This window comes from Acomys minous (assembly GCF_964271855.1).
Source record: "Acomys minous genome assembly, chromosome: 16".
Taxonomy (NCBI): domain Eukaryota; kingdom Metazoa; phylum Chordata; class Mammalia; order Rodentia; family Muridae; genus Acomys; species Acomys minous.
In genome coordinates, this window is record NC_140498.1 from 56,176,998 (window position 1) to 56,193,590 (window position 16,593).

Consider the following 16,593-nt stretch of genomic DNA (forward strand, 5'->3'; position numbering starts at 1 on the left):
ATTCACCCTCACTGCCCAGGGTTTATAACTCCCTAATTCACAAATAAAGTGGCCTTAGACTCCTCACTTCTTCTTCTTCTTCTTTTTTTTTTTTTTGAGACAGGGTTTCTCTGTGTAGCCTTGGCTGTCCTGGACTCGATTTGTAGACCAGGCTGGCCTTGAACTCAGTGATCTGCCTGCCTCTGCCTCCCTAGTGCTGGGATTAAAGGCGCGCACCACACGCCCGGCTTTTGACTCCTCACTTCTTACGACTGTCTGAGACAGTAATTCCGGGAATGAACCAACAAAGCTGTGACACTTGTGGGGCACTCGAGTCCCCGATCCCCGTTGAGAGACCTGTGACCTTCATGGGGAAGCACTGGCCCAACGTGCATCCCCCTCCCCCCACCTCACCCTACCCCCCCACTTCCCCCACCCCCGCCTGCTTGCAGGGGACCTGGACCTTCAGACCCAGACTGCCTGCGACGACCAACCACATCTGATGTGGGTACTGGGAATCGAACTCAGGTCCTCTGCTAGAGTAGTGTGTGCCCCTAAGCACTGAGCCACGTCTCCAGCCCCGGGAAGCATTACAGTTGTATTACAAGAAGACTGTTCATTTTGAATACCTGGCTGAGGGTGGGGGTGACCAGTGCCTGCAGCAGCTGCGTGTACATTGAGAAGATGATTCAGATGATCCTAAGGAACCAGTTTCCAGAAACGTGTAATTCGCTTAGGAAATTCCACAGTCAAATGGAGGAGGCCAGCTTCCGGGTGTGGCTGAGGGGATGCTGCCCTCTGCGGTGGGCTGGGAAATCCAGGACTGGTAAAAGAGCAGCACCCCCCCAAAATAGGAGACGCGAGCAGAACTGCACCTCATCGTTTAAACAAATACGAGGGATGGAAGGCCGAGGCAGCCATAGAGCCTCGTGTGGAGCACTTGCTGGAGCACAGCAATGAAGGAGAGACTAGCTGAGTAACTGTTCCTCTGAAGCGCTGCCCCCCCCCCCAGTCACTCAAGACAACACTGCCATTAGTGACACACGGTACCTGCTGCTGCCATAGGCCACCACGACCAAAATCAACTCATGGAACAAAGAGCTTATTTCGGCTTATGGTTTCAGAAGGGCAGTCCGTAATGGGGGGGGGGGGGGAAGCACTGCGGAAGGAGACCAAGCAGGAAGCTGAGCGGTCACGTGTTCAACCGGAAGGAAGCACGGGTATAAACCCTGAGGCCCACCCCCCAGTGACGCACTTCCTGCAGCAAAAGTGCCACTTCCTGAGCGTGCCTCAAATGGCCCCACCAGCTGGGGACCGGGTGTAATACATGTGCCTGTTGGGGACATTTCTCAAACCACCACACAGTGGCTGATACAGAGAATAATATGTCATCTATTTTTGTTGTTGTTGTTGTTTGGTTGGTTGGGTTTTGTTTTTTGTTTTCGAGACAGAGTTTCTCTGTGTAGCCTTGGCTGGCCTGGACTTGCTTTGTAGACGAGGCTGGCCTGGAATTCACAGCGATCCACCTGTCTCTGCCTCCTGAGTGCTGGGATTAAAGGCGTGCACCCCTTCACCCAGCTAATATGTCATCTATTAAGTTGATAGCCTCGGATCCTGTAGGGTCTTACTGTGTTTTATGCCAGGCTGATTTGGAACTGGTGACCTTCTTGACCAGATTGCAGGAATATGCCACCATACTGGGCTCCAAATTCTTTTAAGAGGCAGGCACAATTAAAACGTTTAACAAGACAGGATTTAAAAGGTTAATAGTTTAAATTGAGCCCTTGAAGCCATCTAGATGCATTTTTTTAAGGGTAACTGGGATGGGGCAGGTGCAGTGAAGACTTTGCCACCACATGGCAGTCACTTGGTTTTCAGAAGCTTCAGGGACTTAGTGGGAACAATATGGCTTTGTAAGCCTCATCCCCAGCCTCTCGGAGTGTTGGGATCACAGGTGTGTGCTAGGATTGAGGCCTTTTCTTTTTCCTTTCCCTCTCTTTCTTTCTTTCTTTTTTGTAATGATTTATTTTGGTCTACACAGATAGTCCGGGATAGCCAAGGCTACACAGAGAAACCTGAAAAAACTTTTAAAAATTATTCACTTTATTTATTTATCTTATGTGCATCAGTGTTTTGCCTGTGTGCATGTCTCTGTGATTGTATTGGACCCTGGAGTTACAGACAGTTGTGAGCTGCCATGTAGGTGCTGGGAATCGAACTGGGTCCTCTGGAAGAGCAGCCAGTGCTCTTAACCACTGAGCCATCTCTGCAGCATCCCTGGGGGATGTTCTTCAGTGAGGCAGAACTTCTCTTTTCTTGAAACAGGCACTAACAAAAAGGACACAAAGTTCAGAGAACACCAAATACAGAGCTCTGTATGTTTTTAAAACATTCATTTATCTATTTAGTGTGTGTGTGTGTGTGTGTGTGTGTGTGTGTGTGTGTGTGAGGGTATGCATGTGTATGTGTGTGAGTGTGTATGTGTGTGAATATGACTGTATATGGTGAGTGTGATGCATGTGTATGTCTGTGAGTGTGTGTATGTGTGTGATGGTGTGCGCGTTTATGTCTGTGAGTGTGTACATGTATAAGTGAGTGTGTGTATGTATGTGTGAATGTGAGTGTTTGAGTGTGTGTGAGTGTGCATATGTGTGTGATAGTGTGCGTGTTTATGTCTGTGAGTGTGTGTGAATGTGTGTGTGTAAGTGAGGGAGTGGGTGTGTATATGTGTGAATGTGAGTGTGTGTGTGAGTGCGTGTGTGTGGCAGCTCTGTCAGGCATGCCTGGAAGTGCTTTACCTATGAGCAGAGGCGTCTTGCTGCCCTGTATTATTCTGTTTATCAGATAAACCAGATGCAGATAAAATGCTTATGGAGAACTCGGTTTCCTCATTCAGGGAAAACGGGCCAAACACCAATGTGGCGGGAAGCCAGGCAGCCTTTCCCTGTCATCTCCAGCTTAGCCTCAGTCCCACCCTCTCCAAACAGGCCAAGGGCCGAGATACGGCCCCAAAGTGTGTTATGGGAACTTGTGACAATTTCTCTGGCTTTATGATGAGATTTTTGCACACTAAAAACCTCAGAAGTTGGAACCACATGGCTAATGTTCTGTTAGCCTAGTGAGGGAAAAATACACACACACACACACACACACACACACACACACACACACACGGAGGTGGCGGGGGAGAGAACTTTTTCCTGGAATTCTGAATTTTTAAAACTACCAAAAAAAAAAAAAAAAGCCCCAAACAAATTCAGCACAGAAAAAGCAATCTAAAACCAAGCAGCAGATAAAAACTGGGCTACACAGATGTGGACCGTCTTCCTAACTTCAGCCGGAATCTAGGTTTAGAAGGGAGGTTAATGCTATGGTAGACTAAACACAACAGCTCAGAACCGGATCTGTAAGCACCAGGGGTCGGAATGCCTCAGTGGCTTCTGTTCCTGGGCAGAAGGCAACTGATGCTCCTCCACGGGCTTTAGCCGCGGGTGCTGGTTTTCACAGGACTCTGTCGCTTAGGGCTTTGGTCTCACCCTAGACTGGCTCCCTCTTATGCCCTAGTGGGGCTAAAATGCCTAAGGGGCCAACATCAGGCTGGGATGCCCTCGCTGGCTTACGCATTCACCAGCTCGCGTGTGCTCCCTGGCAGCAAGGGCTTAAAAAATTCATTTTGTCGACTGCATCCCTAGCACACAGGTGTGAGTCAGACCCTGGTGAAAAACTTCAAACCAATGCTAAGAAACACAGAGGGTTTAAAGAATTGCAAACTAGAGACAAAGGTCCTTGCTTGCCTTCAGAGCTGGGGGTTTTCTTCCCTAACCTTGAGTGTTCAAGCACTGGGCACCAGAAATCATGTTACTGCCTTAAAAAATAAAAAAATAAAAATAACCCTCATTGCTATTGAGGTCAGAGTGACCTGGACAGGATCCTCACTCGCCTGCCACTCAACCACTCCTGCAGGGCCTGACACCCAGTAAATGACCTGTAAGTATTGGATTAAAAGGAAGAAAGAAAGAAAGAAAAATCACCCCTGCCCCTGAAACAAGAGCCAGGATGTTCCTTGGCCAGGAAATCCGTTCCTCTGCCTGCGTCCCAACCTCCTCCTAGCGCCTCCATTTGCTGAACTCACGGTGGATTCGGCGGCCAGGAAAGCGACACCTGCCGGCGGCTGGCGGTAGTGCGGCTCCCCCGAGCCGGCGTTCCCAGGCCGCGGCCAGGCCGCCTGCTTGTGCTTGGCCTGTGCAAGCCAGTTCTTGATCCGGCTGTTACTGGCACAGCACGGCCTCCATCTCTGAAAGATCTTCCAACAGTTCTCCGGAAGACTCGCCTAGAGGAGCCCACATGTCGCCTGGCTTTGGCCCTGGGCGACATCTTCAGTCGGCTTGCTCTCCCCCCCTCCCCCCCTCCGGCCCCCCGACGCCTACTGTTTAAAGGGTCTGGTGTGCCCAGTCTCTCTATACCCCCACCGCCCAGTGAATTCCATTAAACTCATTACCGAATGAGTGGAGTCCCCCATCCTGGCTCATCTGATCCCTCCCTGTGCTTTCGGTTGCATCTTCTAGTGTGGGGGTGGGTGGGTGGCGGAGCAGAAGGACCACGAAATTCCAGGCCTGTCTGGGTTCGGTGTCTTGTTTCAAAAAGAGCAAAATAAAAACAAGCAAACAAACAAACAAAAAACACACAAGCTTATTTCACCGTCTCTGGTAATTTTTACAAAAGTTCCCTGGAGGCAGGATTGGTAAACTTTCTCTAACCCTTGCTTCAGGCCGGAGCCCTAACGTGTGTGTGTGTGTGTGTGTGTGTGTGTGTGTGTGTGTGTGTAGTGACAGCGCTATTCGCCAAAGCTACTACAATGCCTCGAAAACACATCAAGTACAATTTACTACTCGCCTGGGCTATGCAGGTCTCGCCTCAGCTTTGTAAGTCACCCGTTTTCATTGTCACCAAGGGCTGGAAGGGAACGGAGGGCAGTCTACCTTGAGTGGCTGCTTTGGGGCTGGTGCCTCCGAGGAAGGGAGACGTTCTTGCTAGTCAGTGGGCAGGGTCTGCTCGCGGCGATGTGGGAGGGGCGGGTCAGGGCGCCTCGCAGGGACCGCAGTGGCCCAGGCCCGCGTTGTGAGAGGTGAGGCGGCAGATAGCACGGAGGTGGTTAGAGTTCTCCTAGCTGCTGGGAGCTTGTTTCAAACGGGGGGGGGGGGGGGGGGATTTCACGGTACTGACGTGAAGTCTGTTGAGTGCATCTCCGAGGACGGATCTGCACAGTAGGGCCCTTTCTTCTAGGGGTTAGGGGTGGAGCTGGGCACGTGGAGTGACGAAGATGATTTTAAGATGCTCTTAGGGAACCAGGTGTAGCTTAGTGGTACAGGAGGGCTGGGTTGGAAAAAAAAAAAGGTAGGGCTGGGAGTAGTCCTATAACTCCAGCATTCAGGAAGCTGAGGCAGCAGGATTGAAAGTTCAAGGCCAGCCTGGGCTCCATAGTGAGACCCTATCTCAAACACACAAAACCCAAACCAGTAAAGCTTGCTAGCCTCTGAAAACAGAGAGGGGAGGAGGGGGCTGGTGGGCAGATCCAGGGGGGAAGCTGAGCTGTAGGGGGGACAGGAGGGTACGGTCCCCAGGTGTGGGTGGAGAAGGGGAGCCAGTCTGTGTGATAGCATGCTACGTGTCTGTTCTCTGAGCCACGCTGAGTGCCAAAGTGCAAACGTTGCAGTTAACAGGAAGAGCTTCGCTAGCTCTACGTTAGCGTCTGTGAGTGAGTTTAACGTGGTGGGATATCCACGGAGGGAGGAGGAATTTCTTCAAGGCGCTAGAAGTCAGAGCTGGAAACACAGGTGGGAGAGGGTGTGGACACTCCCCCCCCCACTACCCCCCTTCCCCTCCCCCACCCCCCCACCTCCAATTCCGCCTCCCATAGAGAGGAGAGAAGAAATGGCAGTAACGTCTCAGTTCACTGCTGAAGTAAGTGCCGAGAGGAGCTCAGTCAGGTGGAGACGTCAAGAGGCTGAAAGCCACGCAGTGTAGCGCCCCGGGCAGAGGGGTTTCTTCTGTGTGAGTTCTGTGTGAGCCTGTGTGAGCCTGCTGTGTGGAGTCCCTGAGGCAGCGCAGGAGGAGGAGTTGCCCTGAGCTTCCCTTCCCAACCAGCTGCGTGCGACCCAACCCTGTCGAGAAGCCAGGGTCTTAAAGGACAACAGGATGGGTGCTGGAGAGGTGGCTCAGCGGCTACGGGCGGGCGAGCGCCGCTCTCGCAGAGGCCCTGGGATCTGTTGCCAGCATCCCAGTCAGGGCCAGCTGCGGTGCGATTCTAGCCCCAGGGCGTCTGGTTCCCTCTTCTGGACTCTGTTGGTCACCTGCATACATGTGCACACATGTGCAAGCGCGCATCGATGGACGGACACACACACACACACACACACACACACAAAATTAAAAATAATCTTTGAAGAAGGATAGAAAATGTCAGAGAATATCTCACAAGGCAAAGACAGTTTCCCCAAGACCTTTGTTCTGGTTTCGAGATAGGGTTTTGTGTGTGTGTGTGTGTGTGTGTAGCCATGGCTGTCCTGCACTTGCTTTGTAGACCAGGCTGGCCTCAAACTCACAGAGATCCGCCTGCCTCTGCCTCTGCTGGGGTTAAAGGTGTGTGCTACCTTGTCCTTCACTCTTTCATGGTTTTTTTCAGCCCAAGACTCCAGCCCATGGAATATTGATATTCCAGCCCGTTGACAATATTGATCACCATAGGAGGGACAGTTAACAACGTTTCTGATCAATGCTTTCCCCCTTCCTTCCTTCCTTCCTTCCTTTCTTCCTTCCTTCCTTCCTCCCTTCCTGTTTGTTTTGTTTTGAGACAGGGTCTCTCTGTGTAGCCTTGGCTGTCCTGGAACTCCCTGTGTAGACCAGGCTGGCCTCGAACTCACAAAGATCTCGCCTGCCTCTGCCTCCCGAGTGCTGGGACTGAAGGTGTGCACCACCATCAGCCAGCACCGAGGTTTTGAAAAGTAAGGAAAGATTGAGGAACTCTGAAAACCTCAGGACCCTGGAACTATAGGGGGACAATACTGGGAAACTGGTGCCTAAAGTTTGACCTATAACATTGTCCTGGTGCCAGTTTCCTGATTAGAACACAAACTCTGTTAGCGTTTAACTGGCTGAGAGATACATGGAAACTCAATACACTATCATTGCCCTTTGAGATTACTATTTTATTTTATTTTTGAGACTATAATATAATTACAGCGTTTCTCCCTTGGGGTTTCTGAGTCAGGGTCTTGCCGTGGACCAGGGACTTTCTGTCTTTCTGCTCAGCCTTGGAATGCCTGGCTTTTTGCTTGCTTGCTTGCTCTGGTTTTTTTATTTGAAACAAAGTCGAGAGTAGCCCAAGGTGGCCTGGAGCTCACTCTGTAGCCTAGGCTAGCCCTGAACAGCTGGGCTTCCTGACTTTACCTCCTGGCTACTGAGACTGCAGGTCTGTAGCCACCTTGCCAGGTTTATCCCTGGATCCTAAGGGAGGCTTTTAAGTTTAAAGGACTGGAAAACTCAACATCATTATTTGTTGTACGTATGAATGATGTGGGATTTGTGATATAAAATACATTTCTTATGGAGGAGATGGTCACGTTCCTGGACTCTTGGAAGAGTGTTGGCATAGCCAGGGGTGGGGCTCCTGGCACTGAGGGCACGGTTGGTGGTGGTGATGGGGTGTCTGTGGGCTTATGCTGCCCAGAACAGCCTGTGGTCAGAGCCGTTTGCAGCTCGTGCTGTCTCCCAGGAAGTTGAGGTGCATCTTGGGCCTAGAGAGGGTGTCCCAGAACTCTTATTAGTAGCTACGACAGCCACTGGGGGGTGGGGGGCGGATTTGGATGCCCTAGGGAGAGAGTGGTGTGCCAGTACCTGTACTGGGAGGATTTCTCCGATTTGGGGGGCGGGTGGGAAGGAAATAAATCTTAAAGGGCACAGGCAGTGTGTGCCCCTCTTCGGTATGAGCGTTCTTCAAGTAACCCGAAGAATGAGAGGTCTTGAAATGCTAGCGCTTTCCCAGCCTCCCGACCACCTGCAGCTACCACACCAGCGGTTCGGTTCTCCGCCCGGGTAATCACCCCGGGAGACATTTGGCTGTGCCTGGGGACATTTTCAGTTGTGACACTGGAAGACGGGTGTGTGTATGGGCATCTAATGTGGCTGGTGCAGGACTGCCCAGGCCACCCCTGTAGTGGAATGCCTTCCCGTCCCAAAAGCCGGTAGCACACGGGCTTAGAAAACCGGAGGAGAAGAAAATTCAAGCTCTGTCTCAGGCCCAGAAAGTTGCCTGGGCGCTTTTCACGAAGGAGAGGGTATTAACTCACTTCCTGGCTGCGTTTCAAGTGGGTAATTATAGCCTGCCTACCTGAAATTTACACTGAGTTTCACTATGTGTGTCTTCCTGCTTAAACAAGCCAAGCGCGGCTGCCTTTCTCCACAACAGGGCGATGCTCTGTCCCGGATCGGTTACAGGTCAGCAGCGGGTTAAACAATCCGTGTGCGAAGTGACTCAAAGCTTTCGGGGGGATTAAACGCCAGGAAAACAGGAGACCCGGGACGTTACTGCCATTATTAATTATTAGCAATAGCGCAGCGTCCCTTTGACCACTCAGAATTCCCACAGGATTCCTATTAGTACTAAGGTCAGAACCAGATCCGTGACCTTCAGTCTAAACCTACGCAGGCTGGAATTAATAAGTTAGCAGTTAAAAAGCAGGGCGCTCTCTCCAGTGCGCGGCGTGGCCCGGAAGCTCCGGTGCCTGGGAGAAGCTTGGCTCAGGGGATGCCGGGGATGCCGAGCTTCAAAGCAAAGCTGGAGTCCTGTGTTTGTTCTTGCCGGCTCCCTATTTAGAAGGGAGCAGTACACACTTGTCCGTGGCTTCAAGGCAAGACCAGATTCTGAAGGCATTAAATAGTCTCACTCCCAGCGAAGCCGCGAGCCTGGAACAAGTCCAGGGCAAGGCTCCCTTTCCCCTTCCAGCCCAAAGAGGACAGTAACCTACAGTGGCGAGATTTAAAATCTGAAGCCATGCTTGACAGCATGGAGTACACACACACACACACACACACACACACACACACACACACACCGTCTCTACCTCCCAACACCTTATAAATGTGAAACATGCTGAAGGCCCCAGGCATATAAAAAGCAGGCATCTTGGGTTGGTTTATTAATTTTCTTTCCTTTTTTCTTTTTTTTCTTTTTTTTTGAGACAGGGTTTCTCTGTGTAACCTTGGCTGTCCTGGACTCCCTTTGTAGACCAGGCTGGCCTTGAACTCACAGTGATTTGCCTGCCTCTGCCTTCTGAGTGCTGGGATCATAGGCATGAGCCACCATGCCCAGCTCTAGAATTTTTTCTTTCTCTTTTTTTCTTTTTCCTCCTCCTCCTCCTCCTCCTCCTTCTTCTTCTGTTAGACACGGTTTCTCTGTGTGGATTTGGCTGTCCCGGACTCACTTTGTAGTCCAGGCTGGCCTGGAACTCACAGTGATCCACCTGCCTCTGACTCTCGAGTGCTGGGATTAAAGGCGTGCGCTCGGCTCTAGGATTTCTATCTTTACAAAGACAGCACACACCTTTAATCCCAGCACTTGGGAGGCAGAGGCAGGTGGATCGCTGTGAGTTCAAGGCCAGCTTGGTCTACAAAAGTGAGTCCAGGACACCCAAGGCTACACAGAGAAACCCTGTCTCGAAAAACCAAAAAAAAAAAAAAAAAAAAAAAAAAAAAACCAAAAAAAAAAAAAAAAAGGACGGTATCCACTTCATCTTGGTAACACGGTGGTTTGGCAAAGTGCAACTTTGTGAATTTTGAACGGTGATAGCTATTAATTTTCTGTTGGACACATCTTTATTAAATAGATTTGGGAGCTGTAGCTAGCTCAACAGTTAAGAACACGTACTGCTCTTGAAGAGGACCTGGGTTCGGTTCCCAGCACCCACATGGCAGCTCACAGTCACCTGTAACTACAATTCCAGGGGATCCAATGCCCTCTCCTGGGCTTCTCAGGCACCAGGCACGCATGTGGTGCATAGACATACAGGCAGACAATACACCCATATAGGCACACACCCCCTCTTTCCCCCTTAAAATCTATATATTTTTTCGTGGCATAAATGTGGCCTTTTGTCTATCTGACCCATCCCTAAAAACATGCATTTGAAGTTGCTGTGCCGAGAGCGACCTTGAAGCCAAAGGGCAAGAGTCTGTCTTGCAAAGCAAACTGATGCTTCTAGAACGGAGAGCCTAAAGCTGCGCTACCCTGGGACCAGGAGTCCATGTGGACCGGTTCCTCCCACTGCCCGTCTGAGCCCTAAGCAAGTCTGTGGACAGCTAACGCATCGCTTCCGTCGCTTCCTCCTCCGATGAGCGCGCACTGCGTGCTGCCCCTGCTTCACAGCTGGGGAAACCCGCAGCTCTGAGGGGTTAGGAACGCTACCCACAGTCACCGCAGAGAAAAGAGCTAGAATTTGCAGAATGCCAACCGTTTCTACAGCCCTCTCTCTTGCCCGTCCTCCCTGCACCCCCACAACCGTGATAATTGCACAGTTTTTCAGATGTTTTTACTTTCACACTTGTTATCTCCGGCTCAGGAGGCGGATGGCCCCTGGGGTCCTCGGCTATGTCTTTGTATAAATAACTGGTTTGAGACCGGTTAGATTCAGTGGGATGCAGAGAGGAGGGAGTCCTGCTTGAATTTGGCACCCCATTGTGATTGGCGCAACTGCCTCCCTCTCTCCTATTTGAATTTAGGTGATAGGGTGTTTCCCATTCTCTTCTCACCCCCTCCCTCGCCCCACGGCACAAATAACGCTCACTAAGGTTCAATTACACCCCCAGCGTGGTCTTGTAGGGAGCAATTTACTCATGGCTGTTATGGGAAGGGCAGTGTGTGTAGGTAATGACATGTTTATCTTGGAGCAGTGACTAGAAAGTTAGGTTTCTTCTTTACACATGAGACACGTTAATTCTTCCCCCGTGGGTAGGGGGGAGAGTGTCTAGCCTCGGCCCTCTAAGCTTAGAGAGGCCATGGTAAAACCTAAAAGTCTAGCCAGGCGTGGTGGCACACGCCTTTAATCCCAGCATTAGGGAGGCAGAGGCAGGCAGATCGCTGTGAACTCAAGGCTAGCCTGATCTACAAAGCAAGTCCAGGACAGCCAGGGCTGCAGAGAAACCCTGTCTCGAAAAACCAAAAACAAACAAACAAACAAAAAACAAAAAAACCCTAAGAGTCAAGGAGCACTGGGAGGCTGAGGCAGGGGGATCATATAGTCAAGGCTAGCCTGGGCTAATGTATAATTTTTCTGGCCTGAAACAACAGAGAAAAAAAAAAGCCACTGTAGGGGTAGTGCTTGTATGCTAGTTTATGGGGGAGGCAAGACAAGGTTCCTGAATCGGAGGCTAGGTTAAAAAATCAACACTTTGGGGGCTGGAGAGATGGCTCAGAGGTTAAGAGCCTTGTCTGCTCTTCCAGAGGTCCTGAGTTCAATTCCCAGCAACCACATGGTGGCTCACAACCATCTAGAATGAGATCTGGTGCCCTCTTCTGGTCTGCAGGTGTACATGCAGGCAGAGCACTGTATACATAATAAATAAATCTTTAAAAAAAGATTTTAAAAAATCAACGCTTTGAATTACACGTAGTCAGGGTTAAATGGGACCATTTTTGTACCAAGTTGGAAATACAGCCATCTGCTAACAGAGTGTTCTGTGCTTTCAAGACACATGGCAGCTTGTTGAGGGCCTCTGGATCAATCCTAGCCTGCGCCTGCGCCCTCCTGATGTTCCCTACCCTGCAGCTATCCCAGGTGGCCTTCCCCTTTTCACGTCTGGTAAGATGAGAGGTGAGTAGCGACCTTACCGACCGCCAAGGCCCAGTTTCCTGCGTCCTAGGCTGCAACTCTGAGATGCCGCATCTCTGCACCGATGACTGGCTGACCCGGACCACAGTGGGCATTCTCTGATGTTGTTTAAGGTAAGAGGTATTTCATGGGCTTTGGACTTCTAGACCTCTCCTCTCTGTGGACCCCTCATCCCTGGGCAGGCCTAGGCTGCAGCTCAGATAAAACACTTGCCTAGAATGTACAAGAGCCTGATCCCCACTATCAGAAGGAAAAAGCAATTTTTAAAAATGGTCTCATCCCAGGTGGTTTCCCCTCCCTACTTTGGCTTCTTTTGTATCTCCTGCCTTTCGTCATTTATCTTCCAGGGAGAAGCTTGCCCCGATAGCACCTCCTGATGGACACACCCCTGCCTGGCTCACAGGGCACCTCAGGCGCCCCTTCACTTCCTCTGCACAGCTGGGAGGCCTCTCTCCCACAACTGTGCTCATCCATTCTGCACTGGAGTGGGGGAGGGAAGCAATATTTTTGTGCAATGAATGAATGTGTCTTTTTATGGCAGGTAAGCCTACTTAAGGAAACAATTCAAGTTGAAAGAAATCTTGGCTATGGAAACTTAGGCTGAGCAGAGCTGGAAATGCCTCCTCCAGTCCCACGCCTGAGGCGCCGGCTGGGGTCACTTGGCCAGCGACTCTCAAGAGTCTCCAAAGCCGTGAGTGTCCCTGTCAGCTCTGTAGGGCTCAAGGGTCCCAATCAAGTGGCGCAGACATCTTTGGTTTACGTAGGCCATGACTGCTGTAAAGAAAGCAGCCTGCAAGGCTCTAGGATAGGAATGCTGTTCTTCCCCCTTGGTGCCTCGAGCAGGGCCAGGCTTCGGAAGGTGTTACATTTGCTGGCTTTTCTATGGCAGCCTCTGTGCCCGATCATGCTAGCTGTTGGCAGCTTGAAGGCCCATATCCACTAACCTGTTTTTGCAAATTGGCACTGACAGGTGTTGCTGGTGGTAGCAGCCCTTTAATCCAATACTTGGGAGGGAGAGGCAGGTTTATCTCTGAGTTCAAAGCTAGCCTGGTCTACAGAGTGAGTTCCAGGGCAGTCAAAACTATACAGCAAAACCCTATCTTCAATCCCCTCCTCTTAAAAAAAAAAAAAAAAAGGAAATTGGCATTAATTGGTTTGTCCAATGACAGGTCTGCTTTAGAGCAGGCCCCGGAGTGATCTATTCATAAGGACCAATAGATCTGTGGGCAACATGAGGCCCCCAGTTCTATTACAGGCATTCTCTGTTTCAGTATCAATACTGACCCCCCCACCCCGCACCTCCGGGGGGGAAAAAAAACCTTCCGCCAAGCCCTCACTGTAGAGTTTCACATCCAGTTTTGGGGAGAGCTTACTTATTTCTTTCTGGGGTCAAAACAAATGTAAGTACCAGTACCTGAAGCACCCATCTGAAGCTTCAGAGGCAGGGCAGCCTGGAGCTGAGGTATCTGCCCCAGACCCCCTCCCCCCACCCCCCAGCACAAGGGCACCCTGCCACTCTTCTCCTGACCATCCAGAATGTCATCACAGTCTGTGTCACTTGCGGCCATCTGCCTGAATGGGTGTACCTTACCATAATGACTTGGTCCACCCCAATGCTCTGACCCCTCCCCCTAGTACCCAGCCCCCCCCCCAATTTTGTTTTTTTCCTGACCCTACTTAGCTCAGTCTCTCACACTCAGTTGTTAATGTATCTGCAAGCGTTACTGAATGTAACAAGCAGGGGCTGTATCGGCTGTGTACGCTGGGAGCCCTGTAGACCCCAAGAGATTGGAAACCGGGTAATCGTTATAGTTCAGTTGGAACTGCCTGTCCATGCTGAGCCCATGAAAGGCCATCGTTGGCAGCGTGCAAATTTCCAGAAAGCCTTGGCTTGAAATAGTCCGGGGTTTGCTTCTTATCTAAGTATGTGCACATCCTTTACACTAGAAGCTCTTGGTTTGGGGATGGGGGACAACCGTCATCGCAATGATAACAGAACCAGTGTGTGAGCCTCTTGTTGTGTTGCCAAACATGGGGCTACGGGAACACGCTTCCTGACTGTGGTACAGCCCGGCATAGATACTGTTCTCTTCATGGCTCCGTCATCTGTTAAGACTCTCCATTCTGGGCTCCGCGTAGCTTTCACCTGGTGTCCTAGTCGGCTTCCTGTGGCTGTGACAAACACCATGACCGAAAGCAACCTGGGGAAAAACAGAGTTGGTTTTAGCTTAAGAGCAGCGGCTCTCAACCTGTGCGCCTCGACCCTTTGTGGGGGGGCAGGGCAATGAGCCCTTGATCGGGAAAACACAGATCTTTACATTACAATTCACACCAGTAGCAACAGTACAGTTATAAAGAAGCAACGAAATAAAGTTTTGATTTGGGGGTCACCACAGCATGAGGGACTGTATTAAAGGGTAAGGAGCGCCGCCTTAGAGGGCCATTAAGGCAGCGACCTGGAGGCACAGCCTGAAGGGGAGGCAATGGAGGAGAGCTACTTGTGGCTTGTTGTATGAACCAGACCCACCTGCCTAGGGGCGGGACCTCTCACAGTGAGCTAGGCCCTCCTGCATTGAGTGGAGCGCACGCGCACGCACGCACGCACGCACGCACGCACGCACTGCCCCTTAGATCATGCCCACAGGGCAATCTAACGAAGGCCACTGCTCCACCCAGGCCCCTTCTACTTGAGTGTGTTGATCTGTTTGTCAGCTTGACCCTTGATGGAGGTAGAAGCTGGGGACAGATGCGCTGGACTGTAGCAACAGAAGTCTCCCATAACTGCCCTGCTTGTTAATTTATGAATGAGTCACGGAGCCTGACAGCTGGTAGGAGGGATGATTCTCCAGGGCCGTCCTCACCACTAATTCAGCGTCTTCCACGGAGGCCTAGGTGACATTTTAGGCTTACCGCCTGCACCTTTCTCCTTCCTGGGCATCTTCCGCCCGCACATTCCCACCCTGGTTCCTACGCTCACTCTTCCTTCAGGATTTTTCAGGACCTTTAGTAAAATCCATTAAAAGCCGAGAAAAACCATGGTCGCGCAGACCCCAGGACCAGTTCCACTCGAGTCGATGACCCTTCTCTGATGGGAGCAGCAGGAACAATTCTTAGCTGGGCTTGCTCTTGTCACTTCCCTCTCCCACACCCCCATTTTTTTTTCTTGCCAGCAAACCTGCCCAATGGCCAAAGGCTGAGGAAGGTCGGGGATGCTCCGATGAAGACTGTAGGTATCACAAAACCAAAGCTAAAGGACTAGAAGGATATGGCACCGCAGGCTTTTCATCTCTGAGGACATCAAAGGGGTGAGATTGCAATGCAATCTTTGAAAAACCTGTCATTCCTAAAGAAGCCAAAGTCTATTTGAGACTACTACAGGCTAGAAATATCCTACTAACCTTCTTTTTTTGCCCCCCAATAGAGGGTTTCTCTGTGTAGCCTTGGCAGTCCTGGACTCACTTTGTAGACCAGGCTGGACTTGAACTCACAGCGATCCGCCTTCCTCTGCCTCTCTAGTGCTGGGATTAAAGGCGTGCGCCACCACTGCCTGGCTCCTACCAACCTTCCTACATGGTGGCATACTGACAATATATAGCTTAGTGTGTTAATATTTTATGTGGACAGTTGAGTGATTCCAAGAACACAAACACTGTTTTCTGGCTATTGTGTCTGCCTAGTTTCTAGAAACTTCTCATCTTTCCAATGAAGCTCTGGCACTAACTTCTCTCTTAGTCTCCCCACCCCCCTCACACACCCCCCCAACCCTCCAGTGACCAGCGCTGTTTCTGTCTTATGGACTGGACTCCTCTAGGCCCCCTCATATAAGGAGAACGGCCCAATAACCACAGTGTAGTGATGGGTTCAACTTACTGCAGTGACGCCCAGGTTCCAGCATGCCGTGCTAGAATTTTCTTCCTTTTAGTTACCTTTCTATTGCTGCGCTAAAAAACCACAACCAAAGCAACTTATGGAAGGAAAAGGTTTCCTTTTTCTTTTTTTTTTCTTTGTGGCTTAAGATTCCAGAGGGAAAGGAGTCCGTCATGGTGGGGGACATGGCAGCACAGGCATGGTGGCGGGAGGAGGAAGCTGAGAGCTCTTTAACCAGGGCAGAGAAAGGGAGCCAGAAGGAGGGGGTAAGCCTATAAGCTCTGAAAGCACGCCATCACTCAGTGGCATCCCTGCCCCAGCAAGGCGGCATCGCTCCCCAAACGGCAACCAGCTGGGGACCAAGCACTCAAACGTCTGAGCCTTTTCTCATCCCAAGCACTGCAAGGCTGGACACTTAATCATTGTCTTTACAAACCACACCTTGGTTCTCCATCTGTCCACGGACAGGCCTTTGGGAAAATGTGAATGATGCCACGAGGGTCGTGAGGGTACAGACAGCTGCTTGCCACCCTTTACGTCTTTTTTGAGGACACGCCCTGCAGGAGTTTGGATATGAGAAGTGTCTCCTGTAGAGGAATGTTAATTCAGAACACGGCTGTTCTGGCAAGAGGTCACGTCCAAAAGATCTCCTAGGTCTGGGTGACCTGACTGGAATACAAACACGTCTTTAGTCCAGGAGACAGAGACAAACAGATCTGAGTTCAAGGCCAGCCTGGTACAGAGCAAGATTCGGGTAAGGAAAGGCTCAGATCCGGGCATGGCAATACATGCCTTTAATCCCAGATGGAGGTAAAGTTAGTTTGTAGAAGGAAACACCCATCTTTGAAAAGGATGTCTAATTGAG

The 16,593-nt window shown here is 50.7% G+C and overlaps 2 long non-coding RNA genes across 4 annotated transcripts in view; one reads left to right on the forward strand and one right to left on the reverse strand.

Annotated features, from left to right (window-relative positions):
* Positions 1-5,154, reverse strand: part of LOC311585741 — a 13,838-nt gene extending 8,684 nt beyond the window's left edge. Inside the window, exons 1-3 of the long non-coding RNA XR_014775324.1 lie at positions 4,873-5,154; positions 1,030-2,307; positions 609-787 (exon numbers count right to left, since the gene is read on the reverse strand). This is a non-coding gene — a long non-coding RNA (uncharacterized lncRNA). The remainder of the gene's footprint in view (positions 1-608; positions 788-1,029; positions 2,308-4,872) is intronic.
* LOC311585747 lies at positions 4,498-16,589 on the forward strand. Of its 3 annotated transcripts, none has more exons than XR_014775335.1 (4): positions 4,498-4,901; positions 11,799-11,974; positions 12,209-12,552; positions 15,032-16,589. It is a non-coding gene; the product is annotated as an uncharacterized lncRNA (long non-coding RNA). The 3 variants fall into 3 exon arrangements; XR_014775336.1 differs by lacking the exon at positions 4,498-4,901 and adding an exon at positions 8,401-8,472; XR_014775337.1 differs by lacking the exon at positions 4,498-4,901 and adding an exon at positions 8,401-8,472 and having other exon boundaries at positions 12,209-12,402.
* The last annotated feature ends 4 nt before the right edge of the window (positions 16,590-16,593 follow it).